Here is a 15604-nt window from a genome sequence, read left to right on the forward strand (position 1 = left end):
GGAAGAGGGGTGCAGATGTGACTGAAAATCCACAGCGTGGGGGGAAGGTGGCAGACAGCAAATCTGTGTAAACCCCCGTGGAAATTTCTCCAGGTCAAAGCTCAGGTGGGTCCTCACGAGGTGCTCAGTGGACACCAAGGGGTTTGAAATTCAAAACTTTGCTATTCCCAAGAGGGGAAACTGAGGCAGAGTGTTTAACTTGGCAAAGGTTGCAAAGGGAGTGACAAACCTGGCCCGTGGTCTCTGATCATTCAGAGGATCACACTCTGTGTTTCACTGTCCCTTTCCTGCCACTGCACTGTTCCCATCTCCAGATTCTGTGAGGGGTGACCTGCTGGGCTGCAAATAAACTGGGAAAGGTGGAGGGGCAGAAGGGATGTCTYGGCTGAAATTTTTGTTGCCCGTTTCTGAAGATTTCTGCAATAAAAAGCTCCCCCTGAGCACTGTGACGTGTTTTCTGGGTCTCTGGGGAAGTTGTTAATAACAGCTATTCCTGCTCTCTGTTTTTGGTGCTGGGCTAGATAGACTTTTTCTTATTTTAAGTCTTTTAATTGAAAGAAATACATCGAGTGGATCATTATATTTAACCAAGACAGAATTTGAAATCCAACGGTTTTGTGAGTTATTTCTGGTGAAGAAGCATTTCACTGTCAAAGCTCAGGTCCTCCTCCCCCTCCAAGATTTATAAAATAGCTTTTCTTCCTCACTCCTCACCACACTCAGGGTGTTCCACAGCCTGTCCCTCTCCSTGACCACAAAACTCCTGCCAGAGGATTTGCTGTGTACTCCAGGRCTGTGGTGAGAGAGGAGGAAAAAAACTTAAAAAAAATCTGCTTTCTCCTCCTTTTACAGCCTCGATTGGGTCCCTGAAATCTGTGCACTTCTCAGGTTGCTGCTGGTGACCTTTCAGGCTCTCAGAAAGCAGGTGCTGTTTGTGCAGCCCTTCCGTGACTGTCGCTTTGTTTCCCTTTGATTTATCCTTTTTAAACCTCTGGGTCAGGCAGTCTCAGGTACAGTGCAATATTCATGAGAGGCTGATTTATGCAGGCACAAGGCTGTGCAGTGGGATTACAGGGTACTGAATGTTATATGCAGCTTTAATTTCTTTTTATGACCAAAGGATACAGCCAGAGTTTCTCAAATATGGGATTTATGAGAGCCTCATTCATGCGGGGTTTAAAGGGCCCCTGTCTCTGATGGGGCCATGGGGTGAGCAGCCTCTGCCAGTGAACAAAACTGCATAAAAACACATCCAGGGCAGTCAGCTGGACACTGAAACCTCCTCTGCACAGAGAGCCCAGGCACTCCTGCAGGATCTGTGCAGCCCCAGCCCCTCTCTGAGTTACAGAAAAACAAATTCCGTGAAATATTTGAGTCAAAAATTGTCCAAGAAGGCATTTTCTGTCCAGTGCAGTGCCAGAGGTTAACTTCAGGCCTTCYAAAAGCTGTGACAGTGCAAACTCAATGACAGAGGGTGTTTGTGGTAAGCCCAGACATTTGGTCCTCCCTCCCTCCACTCCTGGGACTCAGCTTGCTCCTCTCCTGGCTCAATTTTACACTCGGTATCTGACATGAAARTCCTTTCCCCTGAGAAGGAGCCTCTCTGCTGACAGGAGGAGCAGGGTTTGTGTGTGCCCAGTGCTTCAYCAGGCATTGTTATCCCCCTGGAATTTGCATTGGAGATGATCAAACAGCCTGGCACAAAATCCAAGCTATTAAATGCAATAACATGGCCCCGGAACAGAACGTGCATGTCTGATGTGCTGAATTAGCCAGCCCTCTCCTGCCTGGAGTGTTACACATCACAGTACATGTACTTGCATCCCACAGGGCTATTTTGGGGAGAGAGATGATTCTTTGGAAAGTCACTGGAGTTTTCGTAGTGGAACTGGAACCGTTGGTGTGTTCAGCAACCTGACAGCGATGGGAGATGCCCGTGGCAGCCTGTGACTGTCTCCAGCTCCAGAGTTCCTGGGGGAGGGTGAAGGGGACCTGTTCCAGCCTCCACAAGCTCAGGGAAGAGCCATTTCCAGGTGTGGTGTCTCACACAAGGCTCTCTCTGTCCATGTGTCCAGGATGGTCAGTCCATGATGCTTGCAGTGAGCTCCTGCTCCGTCCGTGTCTCTCACCACCTCTGAGCCCGGCCTGGACAAGTGAAAAAACCTTTATCCATCTTCAGCTTCTATTTCTGCACAAGGAGAGCTTTTCTTTCCATCTTCCCTGCCTGCCATGCCATCCAGGAAAACAAAAAGGCGCTGCTAACATCTGCTCTTTTCTCCTCCTACGCGCAGGCTCTTTCTCGGCTCCCTATTAAACCCCTTCCCACGCTGCGGCGTAGGCAGCTCCTGCGTGTACATCTCAGAGTACAATTTTTTTTTTTTTTTTCTCTTCTCCCCCCCCTTCCCCATCCCTTGGGAGCAGCAGTGACTTGGTGAGGGTTTATTTTTGTCCTTTGCCAGGACTCTCATGGTTCTGGCTGCTCCTGGAGACGCGGCGTGGGGGTGGCAAGGGATGCACACACGGGTGGAGGACATTCCCAAGGGTGGAGGACATTCCCACTGCTGGAGGACATTCCCACTACTGGAGGACATTCCCACTGCTCAGCCACACTCAGGTGCATCTACTTCTACCCAGAGGGGTTACTAAGGAAACAGGGAAAAAAAAATGCTTGGAAAAACAATGAGCCATGAGCGCTGTGCTTGTCCTTCACCTGGRATGGTTGGGGTCTGTCCTTTGGTCCCCTGTCATTGAAAAGTGTCTGAATTTTGAACTTGTCTTCAGTCTCTCATCCCAGGCTTGTCCCCAGGGCAGTGGCAGGGTGCTGAGCTCCACCACGAGCTCTGAGTCACTCCTGCTCCTGGCAGAGGGAACGGGAGAATCCATCTGGGCTCGTTCCATCCTGAAAAACTTGCCATGTTTTGCAATTTGCACTTTTTTTTTTTTTTTCTTTCCCTCCTCCAATTGGAGCGGGCTGGCTTCTCCTCCTGAAGCTGGCATGGCTTTTTGTTGCAACAGGAAAAATCCCCACCAAAATAAATTTTGCTGGAAAGTTTAATCCGAGAGGTTCAAAGCTGAACAAAGCTGCGGGGAGCTCTGCAGAAGATGCTCSGCTCTTTCCCACAGCCCCAATCAAGTCCTGCTGCCAATTATCAGGTTGTGTATACCTTGCATTGTTCCTGAGGCTTTTGGGGAGGAAAAAGTTCKGCAGGAAATTACCTGAAGGGCACAAAAAAGGCAGAGGTACCAACGGAGAGGTTGGATTTGCTGTTCTGATCTCCTCCTGCTCGCTCAGGGGATGTGAGGTTGGATTTTGTGGTGCTGGGGCTTGGACTGTGCAGGCAGCAGCAGAGAGCAGAGTTCCCCCAAACCTTGCCAGCCACTGGAAAAGARTGATTTACTGGATCAGAAATAGCAATTATCCTTGGAAATGCAACAAGGTGATTAATTGCACCACRAGCTGCAATCTCAAGAGCACCTACTTCATAACAACAGAGCAGRAAGGGTTTGAGGTATACTGTTACTCTAGAAGGGGGAAAAGACATTTTTCAAGTCAAGTAATCAGATCCAAACGCTGAAAACAATCCAGAAAATGCTGTAAAAGGAACATGAATAGGAGCGACATCATTAAAAAGGGACATTTCAAAAGGATTTATAATCCCCAAATGGAGTTCTCCAGCACAGAAGCAAAGAAAAAGAATTATTTGTTTTTTAATTTTAATTGTGTTTCCTGAATAGTGTGTTTGGTTCGGGGGGATGTGACATAATTGTGTATTTTCCCACCATTCAGAAAGTGTAATTCAAGTTATCACAAGGAACACTTGCTCATTAAAAAAAAATAATCTAAGCTTGCAAACCTGATGGGTTTTGCAGTGCGATTAACTTGGTGGCTTCCAGAGTGTTTAACTCAAACAAAGGGGAAGTTCAAAGAGAATGGTTCAGTTTATCTTAGTGTAGAATTTTTTTTTTCCTCCTGTGAAMACAGAAAATTACAAGTGACAGTTTACGGGGTTTTTTGACAGATTTACAATGCCATTAGATTGCTCTGAGGCCATACTGAAGGCATATTTCTTTTAGGCTTCACTATCAAGAAATTTAAAATGCCAATTCATTGGAAATTAATTCCAGAAGAAAGGAAAGGGAAAGATTGTTTTTCTTCCACGTTAGCTGCTCTTGCTAACCCTTGTGTGCAAATGGCAGTGGGTATGGGGAGAAAATGGAGAGCTTGTGGCAACAGATTTATTTTGCAGCAGGGAAGGGCAGTGTGGAATTTTTTTTTTATCTTCATGGGAGGGTCTGTAATGCAAGCAGTGGCCAAGCCCTCCTGTCCAGCTCTGATGGGTTCTGCTGTGCATGAAGCAGATCAGGTTTTTCTAGAGGGATCAAMGCTTTTCCTATGGGAAATAACAGATTTTCCCCAAGCACTGAAGGGCTCCTCCAATCCAACCCGATCCACAGGGCTGATCCTGAGCTGAAATCCATGAAAAGTCCCCAGGGTGGCTGCAGCTCTGCTCATTCTTGAGAGGAATAAAATGCTTTTCACAATTGTGTTTACCCAAGGGGTTGAGGTGCTTTAGGGCTCTGCTCCAAACAGTTCCCAAGGCAGCTCCTGGGGGATGAGATGAGATGAGGTCACCCCTCCTGGGAAATGCAGAGRTGCCCATTTGTCCTCACTGGGGTTTTGGGACAGTGCTGGTACCGAGGACAGAAGGGAAAACAAAGTTTTCTTAATTTTCTGATGAGAAGCTTCATAGCTTTCTTCAGCACCCAACATACAGATTTTTGGTGGCATTTTTAAACTACCTGAAATGCAGTTGCACAGTATTTCCAGCAGTCACAGGCTGACCTGGGATAGCACTATTTTTCAGTTTTTAGTAAAAATGACAAATCCCTAAAGTGAGGGTTATGCTGAACAGTAGTTTAGATTCAATTATTTTGTTTGTCTGGTTTTTGAAATATTATAAATATTACAGTGCTGTTCTAAAACCAGAACAGTTGAGCCAGCGAGCCTGGTCACAGCTTCCAGTTTAGCAGATATTTCATTATCTAGCTGGGGAGGGAAAAAAAATGGAAAAAATTTCCCTAAATATCCCTGCCTGACACTCAATCTCCAGGCAGGGATCACCGAGCTGAGCTTGCCCTGCTTTGGCACAGCACAAACCCCTCRGGACCTGCCAGATCCCTGGGGCTCACAGGGTGCTCAGGACCAGCCAGGGATGGAAATAWCTTTGGGATGAGCTGGGATTCCCTCTGAGATCCCAAATAGCACAGAGTGATGCTATTTAAAACAACTTTGACATTGCAGAGCACGGCCCCACTGAGCCCTGCTCAGAGCTCTCAGGATCAAAGGTTTTGTCAATGAKAAGGAAATTCAGAGCCCCAAAAAGATGAGTTTGAGCTTAAAACCCCATTGGGGTTTGCCCAGTTTGTCCAGTTGGTGCTCCTTGTGCAGCAAAATGGGGACAAGGAATTGCAAAATTCCTGGTTTTGAAACCTACTTGTGCAAATAAATAGTGAGTAACCCAGGTTTCATCCAAATGCTCTGGTTTCTTAAACAGGCCCAGCCCTAAAACCCTGGCTGTGAGCAAACAGCCTCTGACAAGTTYGGTGTGCTTAGAGCATTCCATTCAAAATAAAAATAAAATAAAACAAAACACTGTCATATTTTTTTTTTTAAAAATCGTACATGAGGGAAGAGAATTTCTGCTCTAACTTTTAAAGATATCATTTATTTATTTATTTATTTATATTTAAAAACATCCCTGGGCATCGCCAGTGCTGAAAGAAGCATTTTAAAACCAAAGCAAAGCTTTTAAGCCTTCAAGAAGTGCTGACAGGGAGAAAAGTGGCATCTGCTCTCCCTCCAGGAGCAATGTGAGGGTTTAACTGCAGCCCCCCTGAAGGAGGTGTGGGTGCCCACCTTGCCCAGCTGGCATCAAGCAAATCCTAAAAACKTGCATTTCCCCAAGCTCCTATGCAAAATAACCCCTACAAAAAAAAACAGATTATGCCACTCCAGCAGCAGGGCACTGCGAGCTTCACAATACCAGTGGTGGCTCTGATTATTTTCTTTAAAGCCTTTTAAATATTTACACCAAATTGCTCAGGAAGGAATTCCTTGTCAGTTTTTTTTTTTCACTGCTAAAATTTCAACATTTTTTTTTTCACTGATAAAATTTCAACATCAAACTTTGAGGAAAGCCCCTGGTTATAGACACTTTATGGTGAGGAAAAAGCTCAGATCAGCTGGGCAAACACCTGAGGTTTATTTGGGCTGTCAGAGTTAAWAGAAGACACAACTCTCCTGCAGAAATGACATTTTATTTTTGAGCCATGAGGAATGCTGCATGAACCATGGAAGGCATTTGGCTGCAAGGCTGATTTTTAGGGTGCCCTGGGTGCACATTCAGGGTCAGTTTGGTCTGAAGTTCAGGTCAGAAGCTTTAGGYTGGGACCAAGGCAGGAACAGCCACGTTTCCTTTCTGCTTCAGGTCACTGAGTTTATGTACCCAAGCTCCAAATCAGCCCAAGTTGACTTGAAACGCTGCCAGTCTGGCCTAAGATTTGCAAGTCTGAGTCTAACCAGGAAATCTCCTCTTGATGAAAGTCTGGGGAGGGGGAGAGGGCACGATCTCTGTGTTGTGTGAGCTTCAACAATTTTATCTGCAGTGATTCAGATAAATGCATATTTTTTAAAAAAATTCAAATGCATATTTAAAAATAATTCAAAATGCATATTTAAAAAAAAAAGGTAAAGGTTTGCACAGCTCCATTTCATTTCTACCTAAATTTCTACTCACCATTTCATTTCTACCTAAAATTTGCTGTTTTTCATTAAGACGTCTGAGAATGTGCAAGCCCCTTTATCAGACCTTTTCCATGAAACCCCTCCTTTTTCCATGAAAAATCTCCTGGCAAACCAGCCCAAAGGCTCTGATGCCAAATCCAATTGAGCCGTGGTCATCTGGGGACAACTGAGCCATGGGATGATTTTTGGGTGGTGTGGGGGACATCAGCATCACTCCGAGCTGGGATGGGAGCCCAAAACCCCCAGGGATGCCTTTTTGGGATAGAGGTGTGGCTGAGATCAGTTTGGATTTGCACAGAGCTGGTTTGGCAGGGCTGAGAYGTGAAGGTCAGTGAGAAAGGGAATTTGTGGGGTTATTTGTACATGGGGTGCTCTGAGCAGCAATTTTTGATCAGGGACCTGTCCTGGATGGAGCCCCAGGGACACACACYGTGGGTTTTGGGTTTTCTCCCACCCTTCTCTCCAAAATAACCCCCCTTAGGGCTGGGTTGAAGGGYAAACCCGTGATGCTGAACCTGCCTGACCTGGTGTAGCAGCACTGGTGGCATGAGCTGGGGGGAAAATCCAAAAATCCATCACAAATCAGGTCCCTGCAGCTGAAGCATCTCTCATCTATGTGCAAATGCTGAACTGGCACAAGGCAAAGTTTCTTTTTTTAAAGCCCAGTGCTGGTTTGTGCAGTTTAATGATTTCCTCGGATATCTTTTTAGTTATTTATTTCCACTCTCCAAAGGCTCCTGGCTCTTTAACATGTTTTTTAATGGTATTTTCTGAGCRTGTTCTCAAATTAAATGTTGCTGAAAGCTGCCTTGCTTAAGAGGATGGGGGTTTGCAGAGCACTCGGGCCTGATTCAGCAAAAGCACTTGATTATCTTCAGTTTAATTTTACAAAGTAGTTAAGCACATGCCTACAGCAAGGTATGTCCTTAAGTCCACCTCTGCTCAGCAAAGCGTTTAAACACGTGCTTTGCTTTAACCAGAGACTGGGGAGTTGGAGCATATGCTTCAATATTCCTCAAACCTGGAACCTGAGCAGCTCAGGCAGATGATTACCCTGATGATCCACACGCTTCTCTACAACTGGTAGATCTGTCACACTGATAAAAACATTTTWAAAAAWTTTAAAATTTGTTAYAATATGCTATTTCYGGTGAAAGCAAGAGCAGCTCAGCCCCAGYGTGGGGCTGGAGGGTTTTGCAGGGCAGGGAAGGGAGTGAGGAGTGAGGTTTTGTGTCTGTGCTGCTGCCTTGCTCTATATTTGGATGTTGCTGTACAGGCACAGTGCAGGTCCCTGCCTAGAGCTGCGGGTGCTGCTGAAATGCAGATAATAAACTGGTGTGATTTGACAGAAGCCACTTTGCTGAGTGCATCCCAGGCCTGCTGTCTCTGCTGGATGTGCTGCAATAGGGGTTCCTCCAGCACCCTCTGTGCTCCCAGGCTCCCACTGATTCAAACTGGACCTCACTGAAGGGAAAGATCAGCCTGGAGATGTCCAGGGTAGGGTTGGCATTTTGTCAAAAAAGTCAGCAGAGATGGACTGGTTCTGAATTCAGCAAAAGCAGGCGGGTTGGGATGAGCAGGGCTTCCCCCAGCTTCACCTGTTTGGTTCTTGKTGTGAGTGCCTCTGAAACCTGGGAGATTGACAGCCCTTGGATGCTCAAATCAAATTATCCTGGAAARCAGGAAGGCTCCAAGCCTTGGCTGAACCACAGCTCAGTGTTTTCTGGGACTCAGCACCTCCCTTAAATCACAGCTTCCCTAATCCAARTTTGGGAAAAGCGCCGTTCAGGTTTTTGATCAGAGCTGCACCACAATGTTGTCATTCTGYAGTTGTCACAAAAGCAGTGGCCAAAAGGGGTGACCCCATCCTGTGCTCCATGTGAGCAGGCATCCATCAACACTTGGAAAACAATTCCTTCAGTAATTAAAATTAAAAAATCTCTTTAAGAAGCCCAGCACCAATGGTCCCAGGTGATCTCCCCACAGTGATCGGGATCCAGGTGAGCACTGGGGGTGCTGCCTCCCATCCTGCCCTCAAAAACCAAAGGGATGATGAAACACAGCTGTTGTAGCAGCACTTTGGGTTCACTCACCGGTGATTTTTTGGGTAAAAGTTTCATTTTCCAACTTGAGCATCCTCCTTGTTCCCACAAATAAAGCCARCTGCTGATCATGTAGTTTTAGCACCAGGGAAAAGAAGAACAAATGTATTAAAAAAAAAAAAAAAATTGGTGTCAATTTTCAGATGAGGATGATCCAAGTACCTCAAGAAAGATCAGATCCATTCCCAGCTGTTCAGCTAAAGCTCATCCTTTGGATGGGGCAAAGCAAAAGTCTGGATCTGGAGAGCTCTCGAGTTTTTTTGGATTCAGGGATCCGCCCCRGTTGAAGATGCAGCTCCCTCCTCGCCTGTCTGGTCCCCCTCTGTTTGCCTTGCAAAGCTCTATCAGTATAGACTCCCTGCTTGTTTTTACCGAGGCACAGGGGACATTTAACAAATCCCTTTTTTTTTTTTTTTTTTTTTTTTTTTTTTTTTTTTTTTTTTTTTTTTTTTTTTTTTTTTTTTTTTAAATTTTTCTTCAGTCCTTTTTCTATTATTTTTAATTTTAAAAAACTATAAAAAAAAAAAAAAAAAAGTTGTTTGTGGTGCTAACGGTATGGAATGAGCTAAAGCTTTATGCCATTTTTAGCACTCTTGGAACAGAGAGAATTGGAGGAACTGAAAATATATGCTTAATCGCCCCCAGGAAAGGCTGCCATAATATTTTGGGTTGCATAAGCAAACTAAATTGGAAATCTGGAATCTATTCAAGACCTTTTGATCAGGGAGCTTTGCAAGTGCAGAAAAGTAAAAACACAGACAGATGGGGATTAGAGTTGAGCATCAGGAGAATAATTTCCTCTTTTAATTTCAGTTCCGCCAACATATAAAAAGCATTAACAATCCAGTTACGTAACGTGCGTCAGAGCCCGGCTGGACGGGGCAGTGATGGAGCCACTGCCCAGCCCATGTTTGCTGCATGGAGGTGGGAGTCTGCACCAGGGAAAGACCCCTCCCTCCCTCAAAAATCTGGGCAAATGTCCTGGCCAAAATTAGAAGCAGTTATGGAGGCTAATAGGAGCCGCAGGGGGCTCGGGGAAATTGCAGGCTGGGCTCACCAAATCCAATCGACAATCACTACAAACCCCAACCCACCCCACTGCTCTCTGTCACCAAATCAGCTTCACTGGGAGAAGGGGGATCTGGCTGAGGAGGGAGCAGAGATATTTCTGCTGATTGTTTGAACAATAGTCCATAAAAYACTTTGTGTTGTCCTCATAGTGGGATCTTTGAGAGAAGGCGCTACAACATCCAAAGGCTGGCAAGAGTCCCGCACATTTGAGGCTGCAAAGGCTGGCAGATTGGATTAGATTTCTGCTCTTGCCTGMTTTCCTCTGCTCRGGGGGTATTTTTGTGCACAGGGGTTGATGCAGGATGATGCAGAGAAGCACTAAGAGGATGGTCTAAATAGGACCACTTACTTTTCAGGATCAACTCACCGGACACGGCTCARGAATAGGTTTTGAAGAGTGTCTGATACCCCAGAACATCCACATTAAGAACTATTTCCCTACTGGGATCAGCTCCCTAGACTGCTGATGTCTGCARTCTTTAGTTAAAAGCCACTCCTTCCAGGTAGCTGATWTTTTTTTTTTTCCTTTTTGAGATGTTTTCGGGAATTTCTGCATGCAGATTTAACTGCAGTTACTTTTGCTTGCCTTTCACTCTTGTTACATGAGCTTAGGTGGGAGTAGGAGTGAGATTTCATGGACTGGGTCTGCTTTTCTTCAATTAATATGGCATATAGGAAGAGATCTGTATTTTTGGCATTGCTTTATGATACTCTGTGTGAGCTCAGAGGAGTCTCCAGGCAGTCTCTGCAGCAGCAGTAGAGCTGTCCTAGGAGTTTTCTCCCACCCTGAAAAATCCCAAATTGGCCAAGGCAAACCCCTGAAGCTCTCTCCCTCTATGGTCCTCACCCCAGCCCCTTGGGGAAGGGTGTGGTGAGGAAATCCTGAAAAAAATCCTGGAAAATCTGAAACAAAATCTGAAACAGGGTATGAGGGCAGCCCATAACCTCTGCAGGTTAAAGCTGCTTGAAGAGAGCTGCTGTGTGGAGAACTTGGGGTGCTGCTGGATGAGAGGCTGGACCTGACCCTAAACRTGCACTGGCAGCCCCAAAAGCCAACCACAGCTTGGGCTGCATCAAAAGAAGCTTCACCAGCAGGTYGAGRAAGGTGATTCTRTGGAATCAACCTCCTGAAATAATTCACCCAGCCCTGGGTCCCCAAYGTAAGGAGGATGTGGAGCTGCTGGAGCCAGTCCAGAGGAGGCCACAGAGCTGAGCAGGGCTGGAGCCAGGCTGGGAGAGCTGGGGGTGCTCACCTGGACAGGAGAAGGGTCCAGGGAGAGCTCAGAGCCCCTTCCAGTGCCTAAAGGGGATCCAAGAGAGCTGGAGAGGGACTKKGGRCAAGGGATGGAGTGGTAGAACAAGGGGAATGACTTCAAACTGACACAGGGTAGGTTTAGTTTAGATATCAGAAAGAAAATCATCCCTGTGAGGGTGGTGAGCCCTGGCACAGGGTGCACAGAGAAGCTGTGGCTGTCCCATCCCTTGGAGTGTCCAGTGTTAGAGGGAGCTCTGAGCAGCCTGCTCTGGTGGAAGATGTCCCTGCCCAGAGGGGTGGAACTGGGTGGGCTCCAAGGTCCCTTCCAATCCAAACCCTCCCGTGGTTCCAGGAGGGCTCAGGTGCTGCACGGGGGTTTGTGGATAAACCATCACTTTTCACACTGAATTACTGAGCAAACGTGAGCCTGACCATCAACTGGACCTGGGGGATGTGGATATTTCTGAACCACAAGAAGACCACAACAAGAACAGTCAGTCGTGTGTGAGCAGCACTCCGCAGGCTGATGCGCCACAATAAATAAATATAAAAAAAATAAGAGAGAAGCATTAAAAAATTAGTTGTACACATGACTGGCACATCATTTCCATTCAAATGGGTTACACCGTAGGTGCAGATGAGATCATAGGCTGCTATTTAAGGAGGAAACCTCTACTTACATAAATGTCTGATTATGCAACTGTCATGGAAACCAGRGATGACAAAGATGTATTAGATTAGCTTGTCCATCCCCTCAGAGTGCAGGATTGTTCCTTGYGGGTTATTTTTCGCTCAAGATTTTRAGAACTGATCRGTGGCTGCTGGATGCTGAGCTTGGGAAGAGATGATTTATAGTATGAGCTGAGCTGTCACTTTCCTAAAGGTGATTTTCTTTGCAAACTCGGGGATAGAAGTGCTCAAAGTCACCAGTTGCATCTGATGATCCTCACACCAGTGCCTGATTCACCCCTGTACTTTTATCCTCGGAATATCATAGCTTTCACTCCCTAAAATACAAGCCAGAGCCTTAGTGGACTTTTCTCTACCACTCTGCCTGACCTCTCCTTAATTTTCATCCCCTGGCTCTGTTGTCTTCCCAAATAACACTGCATTTTCTCTGGTTTTGCACCCTGCCAGGGTGTCCCCCCTGGTTGTTGCTTAGCCAAGCTACACAAATTTAGCTGCTCTTAATCTTTCCTCATGGGTCAGTCTTCAGAGTCACACTCATTTTTGCTGCTGCACAGGGAAATCGGCAGAGATTAGTATTTTAATCTTCTTTCCCYGTTTAAAGAAACCCCAGGATACACATTGAATGGTTTTCCTATGACTTGAAATTAAAATGTTTAAAAATAAATGTATTTATATCTCTTTTTCTCAGCTTTCACCTCTAGTTCCTCTCAGTCATTGATTTGGCTGCTCTTCTGCCTTAGAAATGGTGGTTTTTTGAACAAATTGAACTTCACTTTGGTTCCTCATCATGAACAGTTAGACATTGTTATGTCATGAGCTCCCTCACTCTGCAGAATCAACCTGAACTGGTTTTAAACCAAACCCTCGGGGTTGTCCAGTCCCAGCAGACAGGAGATTTGGGAGGTTGTATAGCAAGACAAAGACAAAAAGATTAATGCTAAATACCAGTGATATTTAGCCTCATTTTGGCAACTGGTCCCTCTTTGTTGTGTTTTCTTTTTGCTCACAACGTGTTTGGTTGCTGTTATTTTCCTTGAAGTTGATGTCCTCGTTCTCTATCAATCCCAACAGTCCTGAATTCAACTCCTGCTCCCCTCATGTYTGATTCACATAATAATAAACAATTATCATGAGTATTTTTGGCCCTTAAGGCCTACTGAGGGCCATGCTAGGAAGAGTTTTAAGCTGTAAACGCTTTTTATCTGTAGCTGGGTTTTACCCAGGATCATAAGGCAAATTAAATTCAGGCTCTATCAGATCCCAGCAAAGAAAAAGGTTGGAGAGTTGGGTCTTTTCCTCTGATAGGGGGTCCCAGAGCCAATCTGTCGATAATCAGTGGGGAATCTGCYGCTGCAGAACACAGGGAGAAGCCACCACCTGACAAGCAAAACTCAAAATACAAAAGAGCTTCTCTCTGAACCGTTGCATCAGGTTTGCGAGCTAATTCTGGTCTGGCTGAAGTAATTTGAAAATCTCTCTTGGTGTGGGCACAGTTCCCACTGCCAGCCCTGCCAAGCACCTCAGCAGTGACCTACAACACCTTCCCTATCTCGCTCCAGGGCTATTTTAGCCAGGGCTGTCAGTTGAGCTGAATTGTTCCATTATGTGGTGGCTTTGCAATGTGGAAAAGTGTTCAGCAGGGACCACTGTCTAAATGAGAGGAGAGTGACTCAGTCTCCAGGGCCAATTCAGTCGCTGATTTTTATTTATTTATTATTTTATTTKWTTTTCCCRAGGCAGCTGATACAGGGAGCAATTAGAGTGGTGATTTTTATGTGCTGTGGATCTCGATTGACTGCGCCGTGGAGGGACCTGTGCTTATTTCACATCAAACCCCACTGCAGGGCAGAGCTTTCCAGGCACTACTGAACTGAGACAGATTTGACCCTAGAGATGAAAATTCAGATTGTAATGTCTCATCCTGGATACCCTTCCATCAGAGAGAAGACAATGAAGCACAATGCTCGTGGGATGATTTAGAAGACAAAAGCACTCCAGCTGCTCATTTTAAATCACAGCAACTGGACTCAGCACAGCCAAGCCTGACTGGGTTTGGAGCAGGTCAGATGAGTTCCAGCCTCCTCTTCGAGTATTTAAGGAACTCCTTAATAACAAAAAACCTGCTTTGTTGCACTCCTTAAAAGAACAAGTTACCCCAGGGAGAACTTGCTGGGTCCCCTCCCCATTTCTCCACAGCAGATGCCCCAGTTGCTGCTGTTCCCTCTTCCACAAATAGACACATTTCCGCAGGAATGATCCCTGAATTTCATCTAAGAGCCTCTGAGAGCCTTCTAAATAATTTCAGCATGAGCTATCCTTAGGAAGCTAAAATCAAAGGCACAAGGACCAGCATATTTAATAAGATGGAAACAGCAAAATGAGAACCACATTGAAGGATTTGGGACTTTTCTCCCTGTATGGATTCTGAAAGGGGTCATGGGTTTGCASTGCTCTGGCAAGCACAGAGATGCTGTGCATTCAGCACAGGCAGTAATTACATCTCCTCTTTCTAAATTATGTTATCAGGAAACATCTATATTGTTTGCATGGGTCTAGATTACGCTCTGAGAATAGAATGTTCCCTGCATAAAGAGCACGGCTGGAGTAAATCAATGAGGATGCACTCAGAAACATCAATTAAAGGTAATACAAGTCTTCAGCGTGGTATCAGGGAGCGAGCAGAGTTGGAAATTCTGATCTTCCCAACCCTGCCTTCCTCCCTAGGAAAGCGACAAAGCAGAACTACTCAGAAATTCATAAGGTTTAAAAATAAAATACTTGTCTCCTCTCATCCTCATCTTTACTCAGGTTTTTACTCGGTGCTGGTTCCCGGCATAGTAGATGAACGTAATGTTTTTCTTCAGATCTCAGCGTTCTGCTGGGTTAAGGAGTTGTCTTTCTGGCAATAATCACGAGTTGAGTACCTTGGGTTTGAGGTACCTGCTTTGGGACACCTGCAATTTGATTGCCTGAGGTGCCAAAAGCCCATCAATGACCCAGTGGAAGAGAAGAAAATCAGGTTCTGGGWTCCTTTGGAGCAGCAGCTAGAAATACAGAATTTCAAAATTGATCGGGATGTCTGGATACAAAATTACAGCAAATCCGTGACAGAGGTGGGAATGAAATCTAGACCCTTTTGCCTCTCCAGTGTGTAAAACCTGGAGCTCATCTGCAGAGGGGCGAGGGATCTGGCCACCTTTGGACACCATTGGTAAGRGACATGTTCACAAACACCGTCACCACATTCTCCACTAGTCCCAGAGATTTCCTGTTATTGAGGYAAACGAGAAATTAGTGTGACTCGTCCTTCAGCCCATTAATTCTGCATCCCCTTTGCAGACGTTAATTCAAATGTAAAATCCGAGCCTGGGTTTGAGCCTCCCCTGTTCTCCACGCAGTTCATGCACAGGGCTCCTGCTCAGGCACATTTGTCACCTACGTGACACTCATCCGTCATCTGGATTGCAACGGTGAGAGGTGGAAAATTTTCTCCTCACTACACGGAAGGAAAAAGGACTTTAGGGAAGAATTCATAAGCTTCTTCAGCTGAGCTAATTATTCAGGAAAGGGTATTTTTCACTGCAAGGAGCAAAGGCGAGCAGATTCCGTTCATAGCTCAAATGCCAAACAGCTTTAACACCTTTGGTTTTAGTGGCTTATTTTATTAATATTAAAGTGGCG

The sequence above is a fragment of the Malurus melanocephalus genome, unplaced genomic scaffold (assembly GCF_030028575.1).
Source record: "Malurus melanocephalus ecotype Western Australia unplaced genomic scaffold, MMel_1.1 scaffold_403, whole genome shotgun sequence".
In the NCBI taxonomy this organism is placed as follows: Eukaryota; Metazoa; Chordata; class Aves; order Passeriformes; family Maluridae; genus Malurus; species Malurus melanocephalus.